The 13,401-nt window shown below is 52.0% G+C and overlaps 1 protein-coding gene across 6 annotated transcripts in view; it reads right to left on the reverse strand.

Moving 5' to 3' along the window:
• UBE2U (ubiquitin conjugating enzyme E2 U) overlaps nucleotides 1–13,401 on the reverse strand; it is a 90,127-nt gene that overhangs the window by 73,528 nt on the left and 3,198 nt on the right. Inside the window, exon 1 of one of the 6 annotated variants that reach the window (XM_063939180.1) lies at nucleotides 11,066–11,153. The exons of 4 other annotated variants lie outside the window; for them this stretch is intronic. The gene's annotated coding sequence lies outside the window, so the exon portion shown is untranslated. Of the gene's footprint in view, nucleotides 1–6,367; nucleotides 6,524–11,065; nucleotides 11,154–13,401 lie in introns of those variants that run through there. One more of the 6 variants, XM_063939181.1, reaches the window with a different exon arrangement.

Here is a 13,401-nt window from a genome sequence, read left to right on the forward strand (position 1 = left end):
GGGGGCGCCCTGAGACGCAATAAAAATACCTTTTTTGGCAAAAAATACATCACATATAGCTCCTGGGCTATATGGATGCATTTAACCCCTGCCAATTTTTCCATAAAAAAGCGGGAGAAAGGCCGCCGAGAAGGGGGCGGAGCCTATCTCCTCAGCACACTGGCGCCATTTTTTCCTCACAGCTCCGTTGGAGGAAGGCTCCCTGACTCTCCCCTGCAGTCCTGCACTACAGAAACAGGGTAAAACAAGAGAGGGGGGGGCACTAATTTGGCAGATAAATATATACAGCAGCTATATCAGGGAAAAACACTTATATAAGGTTATCCCTATATATATATAGCGCTCTGGTGTGTGCAGGCAAACTCTCCCTCTGTCTCCCCAAAGGGCTAGTGGGGTCCTGTCCTCTATCAGAGCATTCCCTGTGTGTGTGCTGTGTGTCGGTACGTTGTGTCGACATGTATGAGGAGGAAAATGGTGTGGAGGCGGAGCAATTGCCTGTGTTAGTGATGTCACCCCCTAGGGAGTCGACACCTGACTGGATGGTCTTATGGAAAGAATTACGTGATAGTGTCAGCACTTTACAAAAGACTGTTGACGACATGAGACAGCCGGCAAATCAGTTAATACCTGTACAGGCGTCTCAAACACCGTCAGGGGCTATAAAACGCCCGTTACCTCAGGTCGATACAGACACTGACACGGACACTGACTCCAGTGTCGACGGTGAGGAAACAAACGTATTTTCCAGTAGGGCCACACGTTACATGATCACGGCAATGAAGGAGGTTTTGAACATTTCTGATACTACAAGTACCACAAAAAAGGGTATTATGTGGGGTGTGAAAAAACTACCCGTAGTTTTTCCTGAATCAGATGAATTAAATGAGGTGTGTGATGAAGCGTGGGTTTCCCCCGATAAAAAACTGCTAATTTCTAAAAAATTATTGGCATTATACCCTTTCCCGCCAGAGGTTAGGGCACGTTGGGAAACACCCCCTAGGGTAGATAAGGCGCTTACACGCTTATCAAAACAAGTGGCGTTACCGTCTCCTGATACGGCTGCCCTCAAGGAACCAGCTGATAGGAAGCTGGAAAATATCCTAAAAAGTATATACACACATACTGGTATTATACTGCGACCAGCAATCGCCTCAGCCTGGATGTGCAGTGCTGGGGTGGCTTGGTCGGATTCCCTGACTGAAAATATTGATACCCTGGACAGGGACAATATATTATTGACTATAGAGCATTTAAAGGATGCATTTCTATATATGCGTGATGCACAGAGGGATATTTGCACTCTGGCATCAAGAGTAAGTGCGATGTCCATTTCTGCCAGAAGAGGGTTATGGACGCGACAGTGGTCAGGTGATGCGGATTCCAAACGGCATATGGAAGTATTGCCGTATAAAGGGGAGGAATTATTTGGGGTCGGTCTATCGGACCTGGTGGCCACGGCAACGGCTGGGAAATCCACCTTTTTACCCCAGGTCACCTCTCAGCAGAAAAAGATACCGTCTTTTCAGGCTCAGTCCTTTCGTCCCCATAAGGGCAAGCGGGCAAAAGGCCACTCATATCTGCCCCGGGGCAGAGGAAGGGGAAAAAGACTGCAGCAGACAGCCTCTTCCCACGAACAGAAGCCCTCCCCCGCTTCTGCCAAGTCCTCAGCATGACGCTGGGGCCTTACAAGCGGACTCAGGCACGGTGGGGGCCCGTCTCAAGAATTTCAGCGCGCAGTGGGCTCACTCGCAAGTGGACCCCTGGATCCTGCAGGCAGTATCTCAGGGGTACAAATTGGAATTCGAGACGTCTCCCCCTCGCCGGTTCCTGAAGTCTGCTTTACCAACGTCTCCCCCCGACAGGGAGGCGGTATTGGAAGCCATTCACAAGCTGTATTCCCAGCAGGTGATAATCAAGGTACCCCTCCTACAACAGGGAAAGGGGTATTATTCCACGCTGTTTGTGGTACCGAAGCCGGACGGCTCGGTGAGACCCATTTTAAATCTGAAATCCTTGAACACTTACATAGCGAACCTGGAAGAAGGGGACTATATGGTGTCTCTGGACATCAAGAATGCTTACCTCCATGTCCCAATTTGCCCTTCTCACCAAGGGTACCTCAGGTTTGTGGTACAGAACTGTCACTATCAGTTTCAGACGCTGCCGTTTGGATTGTCCACGGCACCCCGGGTCTTTACCAAGGTAATGGCCGAAATGATGATTCTTCTTCGAAGAAAAGGCGTCTTAATTATCCCTTACTTGGACGATCTCCTGATAAGGGCAAGGTCCAGAGAACAGTTAGAGGTCGGAGTAGCACTATCTCAAGTAGTACTACGACAGCACGGATGGATTCTAAATATTCCAAAATCGCAGCTGATTCCGACGACACGTCTGCTGTTCCTAGGGATGATTCTGGACACAGTACAGAAAAAGGTGTTTCTCCCGGAGGAGAAAGCCAGGGAGTTATCCGACCTAGTCAGGAACCTCCTAAAACCAGGCCAAGTGTCAGTGCATCAATGCACAAGGGTCCTGGGAAAAATGGTGGCTTCTTACGAAGCGATTCCATTTGGCAGATTCCACGCGAGAACTTTTCAGTGGGATCTGCTGGACAAATGGTCCGGATCGCATCTTCAAATGCATCAGCGGATAACCCTGTCTCCAAGGACAAGGGTGTCTCTCCTGTGGTGGTTACAGAGTGCTCATCTTCTAGAGGGCCGCAGATTCGGCATTCAGGACTGGGTCCTGGTGACCACGGATGCCAGCCTGAGAGGCTGGGGAGCAGTCACACAGGGAAGAAATTTCCAGGGCTTGTGGTCAAGCATGGAAACGTCACTTCACATAAATATCCTGGAACTAAGGGCCATTTACAATGCCCTAAGTCAGGCAAGGCCTCTGCTTCAGGGTCAGCCAGTGTTGATCCAGTCGGACAACATCACGGCAGTCGCCCACGTAAACAGACAGGGCGGCACAAGAAGCAGGAGGGCAATGACGGAAGTTGCAAGGATTCTTCGCTGGGCGGAAAATCATGTGATAGCACTGTCAGCAGTGTTCATTCCGGGAGTGGACAACTGGGAAGCAGACTTCCTCAGCAGACACGACCTCCACCCGGGGGAGTGGGGACTTCACCCAGAAGTCTTCCACATGATTGTGAACCGTTGGGAAAAACCAAAGGTGGACATGATGGCGTCCCGCCTCAACAAAAAACTGGACAGATATTGCGCCAGTTCAAGGGACCCTCAGGCAATAGCTGTGGACGCTCTGGTAACACCGTGGGTGTACCAGTCAGTGTATGTGTTCCCTCCTCTGCCTCTCATACCCAAGGTACTGAGAATCATAAGAAGGAGAGGAGTAAGGACTATACTCGTAGCTCCGGATTGGCCAAGAAGGACTTGGTACCCGGAACTTCAAGAGATGCTCACGGAAGACCCGTGGCCTCTACCTCTAAGAAAGGACCTGCTCCAGCAGGGACCATGTCTGTTCCAAGACTTACCGCGGCTGCGTTTGACGGCATGGCGGTTGAACGCCGGATCCTGAAGGAAAAAGGCATTCCGGATGAAGTCATCCCTACCCTGATCAAAAGCCAGGAAGGATGTAACTGTGCAACATTATCACCGTATTTGGCGTAAATATGTTGCGTGGTGTGAGGCCAGGAAGGCCCCTACAGAGGAATTTCAACTGGGTCGTTTCCTGCATTTCCTGCAAACAGGACTGTCTATGGGCCTAAAATTAGGGTCCATTAAGGTTCAAATTTCGGCCCTGTCAATATTCTTCCAAAAAGAACTAGCTTCAGCTCCTGAAGTTCAGACGTTTGTCAAGGGAGTACTGCATATACAGCCTCCTTTTGTGCCTCCAGTGGCACCTTGGGATCTCAATGTAGTTTTGGGGTTCCTAAAATCACATTGGTTTGAACCACTCACCACTGTGGACTTAAAATATCTCACATGGAAAGTGGTAATGCTGTTAGCCCTGGCTTCAGCCAGGCGTGTTTCAGAATTGGCGGCTTTATCCTATAAAAGCCCTTACCTAATTTTTCATACGGACAGGGCAGAATTGAGGACTCGTCCTCAATTTCTCCCTAAGGTGGTTTCAGCATTTCACTTAAACCAGCCTATTGTGGTGCCTGCGGCTACTAGGGACTTGGAGGATTCCAAGTTACTGGACGTAGTCAGGGCCCTGAAAATATATGTTTCCAGGACGGCTGGAGTCAGAAAATCTGACTCGCTGTTTATCCTGTATGCACCCAACAAGCTGGGTGCTCCTGCTTCTAAGCAGACTATTGCTCGTTGGATTTGTAGTACAATTCAGCTTGCACATTCTGTGGCAGGCCTGCCACAGCCAAAATCTGTAAAAGCCCATTCCACAAGGAAAGTGGGCTCATCTTGGGCGGCTGCCCGAGGGGTCTCGGCTTTACAACTTTGCCGAGCAGCTACTTGGTCAGGGGCAAACACGTTTGCTAAATTCTACAAATTTGATACCCTGGCTGAGGAGGACCTGGAGTTCTCTCATTCGGTGCTGCAGAGTCATCCGCACTCTCCCGCCCGTTTGGGAGCTTTGGTATAATCCCCATGGTCCTTTCGGAGTCCCCAGCATCCACTAGGACGTTAGAGAAAATAAGAATTTACTTACCGATAATTCTATTTCTCATAGTCCGTAGTGGATGCTGGGCGCCCATCCCAAGTGCGGATTGTCTGCAATACTCGTACATAGTTATTGTTACAAAAATCGGGTTATTATTGTTGTGAGCCATCTTTTCAGAGGCTCCTCTGTTATCATGCTGTTAACTGGGTTCAAATCACAAGTTGTACGGTGTGATTGGTGTGGCTGGTATGAGTCTTACCCGGGATTCAAAATCCTTCCTTATTGTGTACGCTCGTCCGGGCACAGTATCCTAACTGAGGCTTGGAGGAGGGTCATAGGGGGAGGAGCCAGTGCACACCAGGTAGTTCTAAAGCTTTTACTTTTGTGCCCAGTCTCCTGCGGAGCCGCTATTCCCCATGGTCCTTTCGGAGTCCCCAGCATCCACTACGGACTATGAGAAATAGAATTATCGGTAAGTAAATTCTTATTATTAGATAACACCTGACGCACCAAGCCCCCTCAGGTTATGGAATATAGGGATAGCAGGTTGAGTGAAACACACGAAATGGACACCACTCAGCTATCAAATGCACACACAGAAAGTCACAGTTTGTACAATGCAGAGGTTATTACTAACAATAATACTGCACTGGACTAGCTTACACAGCTATATAACAATAGATATAACAGTACACAGTAAGAACTGGATGTATATCACAGGGTAATTGTACTATAAACCCCTAACTAAATGCACTCTTTCTTAACGGGATCCGGATTGAAAGTCGACAGTAACTAGGTCGACAATGTCTAGGTCGACCACTGGGGCCTGGGGCCGCCCAGGTAAGCAGTCTATATCCAGGACAGGGGAGGTGAGAGAACACTAAAATGCCGTGGAGGGGGGGAAGTCCGGAGCAGCACCCGCCTGTCAGTGTCTGCGCACGCCTATGGTCACAGTACAGCTGGGGGCGTGTGTGTGAGAGAGCAATTTCTGACTGTACATGTATTAGAGTGCAGCCTGACAGTCACAGTACAGCTGGGGGCGTGTGTGTGAGAGAGCAATTTCTGACTGTACATGTATTAGAGCGCAGCGTGACAGTCACAGTACAGCTGGGGGCGTGTGTGTGAGAGAGCAATTTCTGACTGTACATGTATTAGAGCGCAGCGTGACAGTCACAGTGCAGCTGGGGGCGTGTGTGTGAGAGAGCAATTTCTGACTGTACATGTATTAGAGCGCAGCGTGACAGTCACAGTGCAGCTGGGGGCCTGTCTATGAGAGAGCAGCTTCTGACTGTACATGTATTAGAGTGCAGCGTGACAGTCACAGCACAGCTGAGAGTGCAGAAGATGTTGATGCTTTCATGCTTGTACATTGTATTAGTCACTTATCACGCACCGCTGCCCTCACATATGGTAACAGTCTGGACTACAAGTCCTAAACCAGAGGCAGATTTACTCTACTGCACAGAGCAATCAGGATAATAGAAAGAACATTTTATAAAACAAATTAGCCTGGCTGCAGCCATATAATCACTCGGGACGGGATGTAGCAAAGGGAAAATGCGGTAAAACCCCTTTTTCATATGTACTAAAACCCGTCCGCCGGGTTTTTGTCCCCAAGGGTATCGCCATCTTTTGAGGCACTGCCTCACCTGCCGTAGACTTTCTACTCCAGAGTTTTGACTATAACAATTATTAGAATAATACAAAGAAAATATTTCTAACATATTCTTTGTATTTTTAATATACTTTATACAGTAAAAATTTTGGTGCAAACGTTCGTATGACTCACCCCACCGCACGTCACTGGTACGCTGCACACCTTGCACCCACTATAGACTCGCCAGTGTGATACAGCCTTTGTTGTTTCCACTCTTACTTCAGAACTAATAAATATTACATCAACTCCTGAGGACGTCTCTCCTATTCTTCTCCATCACAGTCTCCCCTGCCTCACAATACTGCCCTTTCTCCCTGATTACATCACTCTCCCCTATATTCTGCCCTTTCTCCCTGATTACATTACTCTCCCCTATATTCTGCCCTTTCTCCCTGATTACATCACTCCCCCCATTCTGCCCTGTCTCCCTGATTACATCACTCCCCCCATTCTGCCCTGTCTCCCTGATTACATCACTCCCCCCATTCTGCCCTGTCTCCCTGATTACATCACTCCCCCCATTCTGCCCTGTCTCCCTGGTTATATCTCTCTCCCCCCCAATCTGTCCTGTCTCCCTGCTAACATATCTGCCTGATGACATCTCTCCCATCCCCCCATTCTGCCCTGTCTCCCTGTTTACATCACTCTCCCCTATATTCTGCCCTGTCTCCCTGTTTACATCACTCCCCCCCCCCCCCATTCTGCCCTGTCTCCATGTTTACATCACTGTCTCCCCTATTCTGCCCTGTCTCCCTGATAGCATCACTCCCCCCCACCATTCTGCCCTGTCTCCCTGGATACATCACCCCCCCCCCCCCCCATTCTGCCCTGTCTCCCTGTTTACATCACATCCCCCCCATTCTGCCCTGTCTCCCTATTAACATCACTCCCCCTCTATTCTGCCCTGTCTCCCTGATAACATCACTCCCCCTCCATTCTGCCCTGTCTCCCTGATAACATCACTCCCCCTCTATTCTGCCCTGTCTCCCTGATAACATCACTCCCCCTCTATTCTGCCCTGTCTCCCTGCTAACATATCTGCCTGATGACATCTCTCCCATCCCCCCATTGTGCCCTGTCTCCCTGTTTACATCACTCTCCCCTATATTCTGCCCTGTCTCCATGTTTACATCACTCCCCCCCCCCCCCCCCCTATTCTGCCCTGTCTCCCTGATAACATCACTCCATACTTACCTACTTTTTCGCAGCTCTCTCCGGGAGAGAGCTGCCAGGACGGCTCAATGGAGGAAAATGACGAGTGGAGGGGGCGGAGGAGGCGGAACGGGGCGTTACGGAGGAGGGACAGAGGCGGACAGAGGGCGGGGTTACACCATTGAGCCACGCCCCCCCGCTCGGTAATGCCGCTATAACCGGCATTTTATAGCAGGGGGCGTGACTATGATGACGCGATTCAACAAGAATCGCGTCATCTACTGTCCGGACCGCCCACTTTACTCTCAAAGTGGGCGGCTGGGCAGGGGGCAAGTTAAAAACCGGGAGACTTGTCTGCTCTTCCGTGGGGCCGGGAGGGTCACCCGATTTTCGGGAGCCTCCCGGCCATTCCGGGAGAGTAGGCAAGTATGCATCACTCCCCCTCTATTCTGCCCTGTCTCCCTGCTAACATATCTGCCTGATGACATCTCTCCCATCCCCCCATTGTGCCCTGTCTCCCTGTCTACATCACTCTCCCCTATATTCTGCCCTGTCTCCCTGTTTACATCACATCCCCCATTCTGCCCTGTCTCCATGTTTACATCACTCTCCCCCCCCCATTCTGCCCTGTCTCCCTGATAACATCACTCCCCCCCCCCCCCATTCTGCCCTGTCTCCCTGGATACATCACTCCCCCCCCTCCCCATTCTGCCCTGTCTCCTTGATAAGATCACTCCCCCTCCATTCTGCCCTGTCTCCCTAATAACATCACTCCCCCTCTATTCTGCCCTGTCTCCCTGGATACAACACTAACCCCCCCCCATTCTGCCCTGTCTCCCTGATAAGTTACAGCACACTCCCCCCTATTCTGCCCTGTCTCCCTGGATACATCACCCCCCCCCCCCCATTCTGCCCTGTCTCCCTGGATGCATCACTCCCCCCCCCCCCCCCATTCTGCCCTGTCTCCCTGGATGCATCACTCCCGCCCCCCCCCCCCCCCCCCTTCTGCCCTGTCTCCCTGGATACATCACCCCCCCCCCCATTCTGCCCTGCCTCCCTGATTACATCACTCTCTCCACCAATCTGTCCCTGCTTCCAGATGATACACACCCCCGTACTCTGCCCTGTCTCCCTGGATGCATCACCCCCCCCCCCCCCCCTTCTGCCCTGTCTCCCTGGATACATCACTCCCCTCCCCCCATTCTGCCCTGTCTCCATGTTTACATCACTCCCCCTCTATTCTGCCCTGTCTCCCTGATAACATCACTCCCCCTCCATTCTGCCCTGTCTCCCTGATAACATCACTCCCCCTCTATTCTGCCCTGTCTCCCTGATAACATCACTCCCCCTCTATTCTGCCCTGTCTCCCTGCCAACATATCTGCCTGATGACATCTCTCCCATCCCCCCATTGTGCCCTGTCTCCCTGTTTACATCACTCTCCCCTATATTCTGCCCTGTCTCCATGTTTACATCACTATCCCCCCCCCTATCCTGCCCTGTCTCCCTGTTTACATCACTCCCCCCCCCCCACCATTCTGCCCTGTCTCCCTGTTTACATCACATCCCCCCATTCTGCCCTGACTCCATGTTTAGATCACTCTCCCCCTTATTCTGCCCTGTCTCCCTGATAACACATCACTCCCCCCCCCCCCCCCCCCAATTCTGCCCTGTCTCCCTGGATACATCACTCCTCCCCCCCCCCCTCCATTCTGCCCTGTCTCCTTGATAAGATCACTCCCTCTCTATTCTGCCCTGTCTCCCTGATAACATCACACTCCCCCCTATTCTGCCCAGTCTCCCTGGATACATCACTTCTCTCCCCCCCCCCCCACCCCCATTCTGTCCTGTCTCCCTGGATACATCACTCCCCCCCCCATTCTGCCCTGTCTCCCTGGATACATCACTCCCGCCCCCCCCCCCCCCCCTTTAGCCCTGTCTCCCTTGATACATCACTCCAACCCCCCATTCTGCCCTGCCTCCCTGATTACATCACTCTCTCCACCAATCTGTCCCTGCTTCCAGATGATACACTCCCCCGTATTCTGCCCTGTCTCCCTGGATACATCACTCCCCCCCCCCCCCCCTTCTGCCCTGTCTCCCTGGATACATCACTTACATCACACTCCCCCCTATTCTGTCCTGTTTCCCTGATTACATCACCCCCCCCCATTCTGCCCTGTCTCCCTAATTACATCACTCTCTCCACCAATCTGTCCCTGCTTCCAGATGATACACTCTCCCCTATTCTGCCCCATCTGCCTGATGACATTGCTCTCCCACTGAATTCTGCCCTGTCTCTGAAAACATCACTACCGCCATTCCACCCTGTCTCCCTGATTACATCACTCCCCTATTACACCCTGTCTCCCTGATTACATCACTCCCTCCCATTCTGCCTTGTCTCTGAAAACATCACTCACGCCATTCAAACTTGTCTCCCTGATCACATCACTCCCCCATTACACCATGTCTCCCTGATTACACCCCCCCCCCATTCTGCCTTGTCTACATGATTATATCACTTTCTTCCCCATTCTGTCTCTGCTCCCTGATTATTTAAATCTCCTACTTTCCCTGTGGCCCTGATGAAGTCACTCTCCCAATTCTGCCTTGTCTATCTGATGACATCGCTCTCCTATTCTTATCTGACTCCCTGATGACATCACTCTCCTATTCTTATCTGAATCCCTGATGACATCACTCTCCTATTCTTGTCTGACTCCCTGATGACATCACTCTCCTATTCTTGTCTGACTTCCTGATGACATCACTCTCCTATTCTTATCTGACTCCCTGATGACATCACTCTCCTATTCTTATCTGACTCCCTGATGACATCACTCTTCTATTCTTATCTGACTCCCTGATGACATCACTCTCCTATTCTTGTCTGACTCCCTGATGACATCACTCTCCTATTCTTATCTGACTCCCTGATGACATCACTCTCCTATTCTTATCTGACACCCTGATGACATCACTCTCCTATTCTTATCTGACTCCCTGATGACATCACTCTCCTATTCTTATCTGACTCCCTGATGACATCACTCTCCTATTCTTGTCTGACTCCCTGATGACATCACTCTCCTATTCTTGTCTGACTTCCTGATGACATCACTCTCCTATTCTTATCTGACTCCCTGATGACATCACTCTCCTATTCTTGTCTGACTCCGTGATGACATCACTCTCCTATTCTTGTCTGACTCCCTGATGACATCACTCTCCTATTCTAAAAGTGCTAGTTTCTTTGGGGTATATTTTCTAAAAATCAACCAAAATTACATTTAAAATCGGGCAAAATCGACTGTGTTCAGGGGAAAAAATACCATATTTATAAAAATCTATTTTGTTTGGTCGATTTTGTCCTCATTTTACCTTTGGTAAATCTCCAACATGCAAAATCAAAGAAGTTGACCAAAAGTCGGTGGAAAACACAAAATCGACCTTTACTAAATATAGCCCTTCTTCTCTATTGTTCTATAGTTTCAGGTTAGTAAGTGAGCCAGTCTTTATCTTGTTTTTGATTGCTCTAGCCTAGGGGTGGGCAAAATACGGCCCGCGGGCCAGATGTGGCCCGCAAACCGATCCTGTCCGCACTGCCACCCACCAGCGAGCAATGACAAGCGACCCGACCGACTGAGCTGCTTGTCATTGCTCTGCACTGCAGTACCTCCTAGCTGCCAGCAGCGCCTCTCTCCCCTGCTGCTCCTGCTGCTGCGTTGTAGCAGCCTCCTCCAGAGTCCCCAGTGACAACGGCTGTGTTCAGCCGAAAAGGGGGCGGGGCTACGCGCCGATGAGGGGGCGGGGCTACACGGGCCCTTAGGGGGCGGGGCTACACGGGACAAGAGCCAGACTGCTACAGATCCATTCTTCCTGCCACTGCCAGCCAGATCAGTAAGTTATTGGGAAAAGTGAAAGAAAGTGTGTGTGTGTGTGTGTGTGTGTGTGGGCAGTGGCGTCAGACTGTTTTAGGTTTGGGGGAGAGATCTTTAGCTCTCGCTGTACCAACCCCTCCCGTGTTCTGTCACCATGTCACCCCCCCCCCCCATGTTCTGTCACTGTGTCACCCCCCCGTGTTCTATCACTGTCACCCCCCCCCCCCGTGTTCTGTCACTATGTCACCCCCCCCCCCCCGTGTTCTGTCACTATGTCACCCCCCCTGTGTTCTGTCACTGTGTCACCCCCGTGTTCTGTCACTATGTCACCCCCCCGTGTTCTGTCACCATGTCACCCCCCCCGTGTTCTGTCACTGTGTCACCCCCCCCCCCCGTGTTCTGTCACTGTCACCCCCCCCACCCTGTGTTCTGTCACTATGTCACCCCCCCGTGTTCTGTCACTATGTCACCCCCCTGTGTTCTGTCACTATGCCACCCCCCCGTGTTCTGTCACCATGTCACCCCCCCGTGTTCTGTCACTGTGTCACCCCCCCCGTGTTCTGTCACTGTCACCCCCCCCCGTGTTCTGTCACTATGTCACACCCCCCGTGTTCTGTCACTATGTCACACCCCCCGTGTTCTGTCACTGTGTCACCTCCCCGTGTTCTGTCACTGTGTCATCTCCCCGTGTTCTGTCACTGTCACCCCCCCGTGTTCTGTCACTGTGTCACACCCCCCCGTGTTCTGTCACTGTGTCACCTCCCCGTGTTCTGTCACTGTCACCCCCCCCCGTGTTCTGTCACTATGTCACCCCCCCGTGTTCTGTCACTATGTCACCCCCCCGTGTTCTGTCACTATGTCACACCCCCCGTGTTCTGTCACTATGTCACCCCCCCCGTGTTCTGTCACTATGTCACCTCCCCGTGTTCTGTCACTGTCACCCCCCCCCCCCGTGTTCTGTCACTGTGTCACCCCCCCCCGTGTTCTGTCACTGTCACCCCCCCCGTGTTCTGTCACTATGTCACCCCCCCCGTGTTCTGTCACTATGTCACCCCCCTGTGTTCTGTCACTATGCCACCCCCCCGTGTTCTGTCACCATGTCACCCCCCCGTGTTCTGTCACTGTGTCACCCCCCCCCCCCGTGTTCTGTCACTGTCACCCCCCCCCCCCGTGTTCTGTCACTATGTCACCCCCCCCGTGTTCTGTCACTATGTCACCCCCCCGTGTTCTGTCACTATGTCACACCCCCCGTGTTCTGTCACTATGTCACACCCCCCGTGTTCTGTCACTGTGTCACCTCCCCGTGTTCTGTCACTGTGTCACCTCCCCGTGTTCTGTCACTGTCACCCCCCCCGTGTTCTGTCACTGTGTCACCCCCCCCGTGTTCTGTCACTGTGTCACCTCCCCGTGTTCTGTCACTGTCACCCCCCCCCCCCGTGTTCTGTCACTGTGTCACACCCCTCCGTGTTCTGTCACTGTGTCACCTCCCCGTGTTCTGTCACTATGTCACCCCCCCGTGTTCTGTCACTGTGTCACCTCCCCGTGTTCTGTCACAGTGTCACCTCCCCGTGTTCTGTCACTGTGTCACACCCCCCCGTGTTCTGTCACTGTGTCACCTCCCCGTGTTCTGTCACTGTGTCACACCCCCCCGTGTTCTGTCACTGTGTCACCTCCCCGTGTTCTGTCACCGTGTTACACATCCGTGTTCTGTCACTGTCACCCCCCCTCCCCATGTTCTGTCACTGTGTCACCCCCACCGTTTTCTGTCACTGTGTCACACACCCGTGTTCTGTCACTGTCACCCCCCCTCCCCGTGTTCTGTCACCGTGTCACCCACCCGTGTTCTGTCACTGTCACCCCCCCTCCCCGTGTTCTGTCACCGTGTCACACCCCCCATGTTCTGTCACCGTGTCACCCCCACCGTGTTCTGTCACTGTGTCACACCACCGTGTTCTGTCACCATGTCACCCCCACCGTGTTCTGTCACCGTGTCACCCCCACCGTGTTCTGTCACCGTGTCACACCTTTTCCCAGGGGCCATAAGACACTGGATAATTTGCTTGCTGCACAATAATTATCCTAAATAAAATGTTAATGTGCAAAAAAGGTTCTCTACCTGGCGTAATGTGTG

Source organism: Pseudophryne corroboree, chromosome 9 (assembly GCF_028390025.1).
Source record: "Pseudophryne corroboree isolate aPseCor3 chromosome 9, aPseCor3.hap2, whole genome shotgun sequence".
NCBI classification, from domain to species: domain Eukaryota; kingdom Metazoa; phylum Chordata; class Amphibia; order Anura; family Myobatrachidae; genus Pseudophryne; species Pseudophryne corroboree.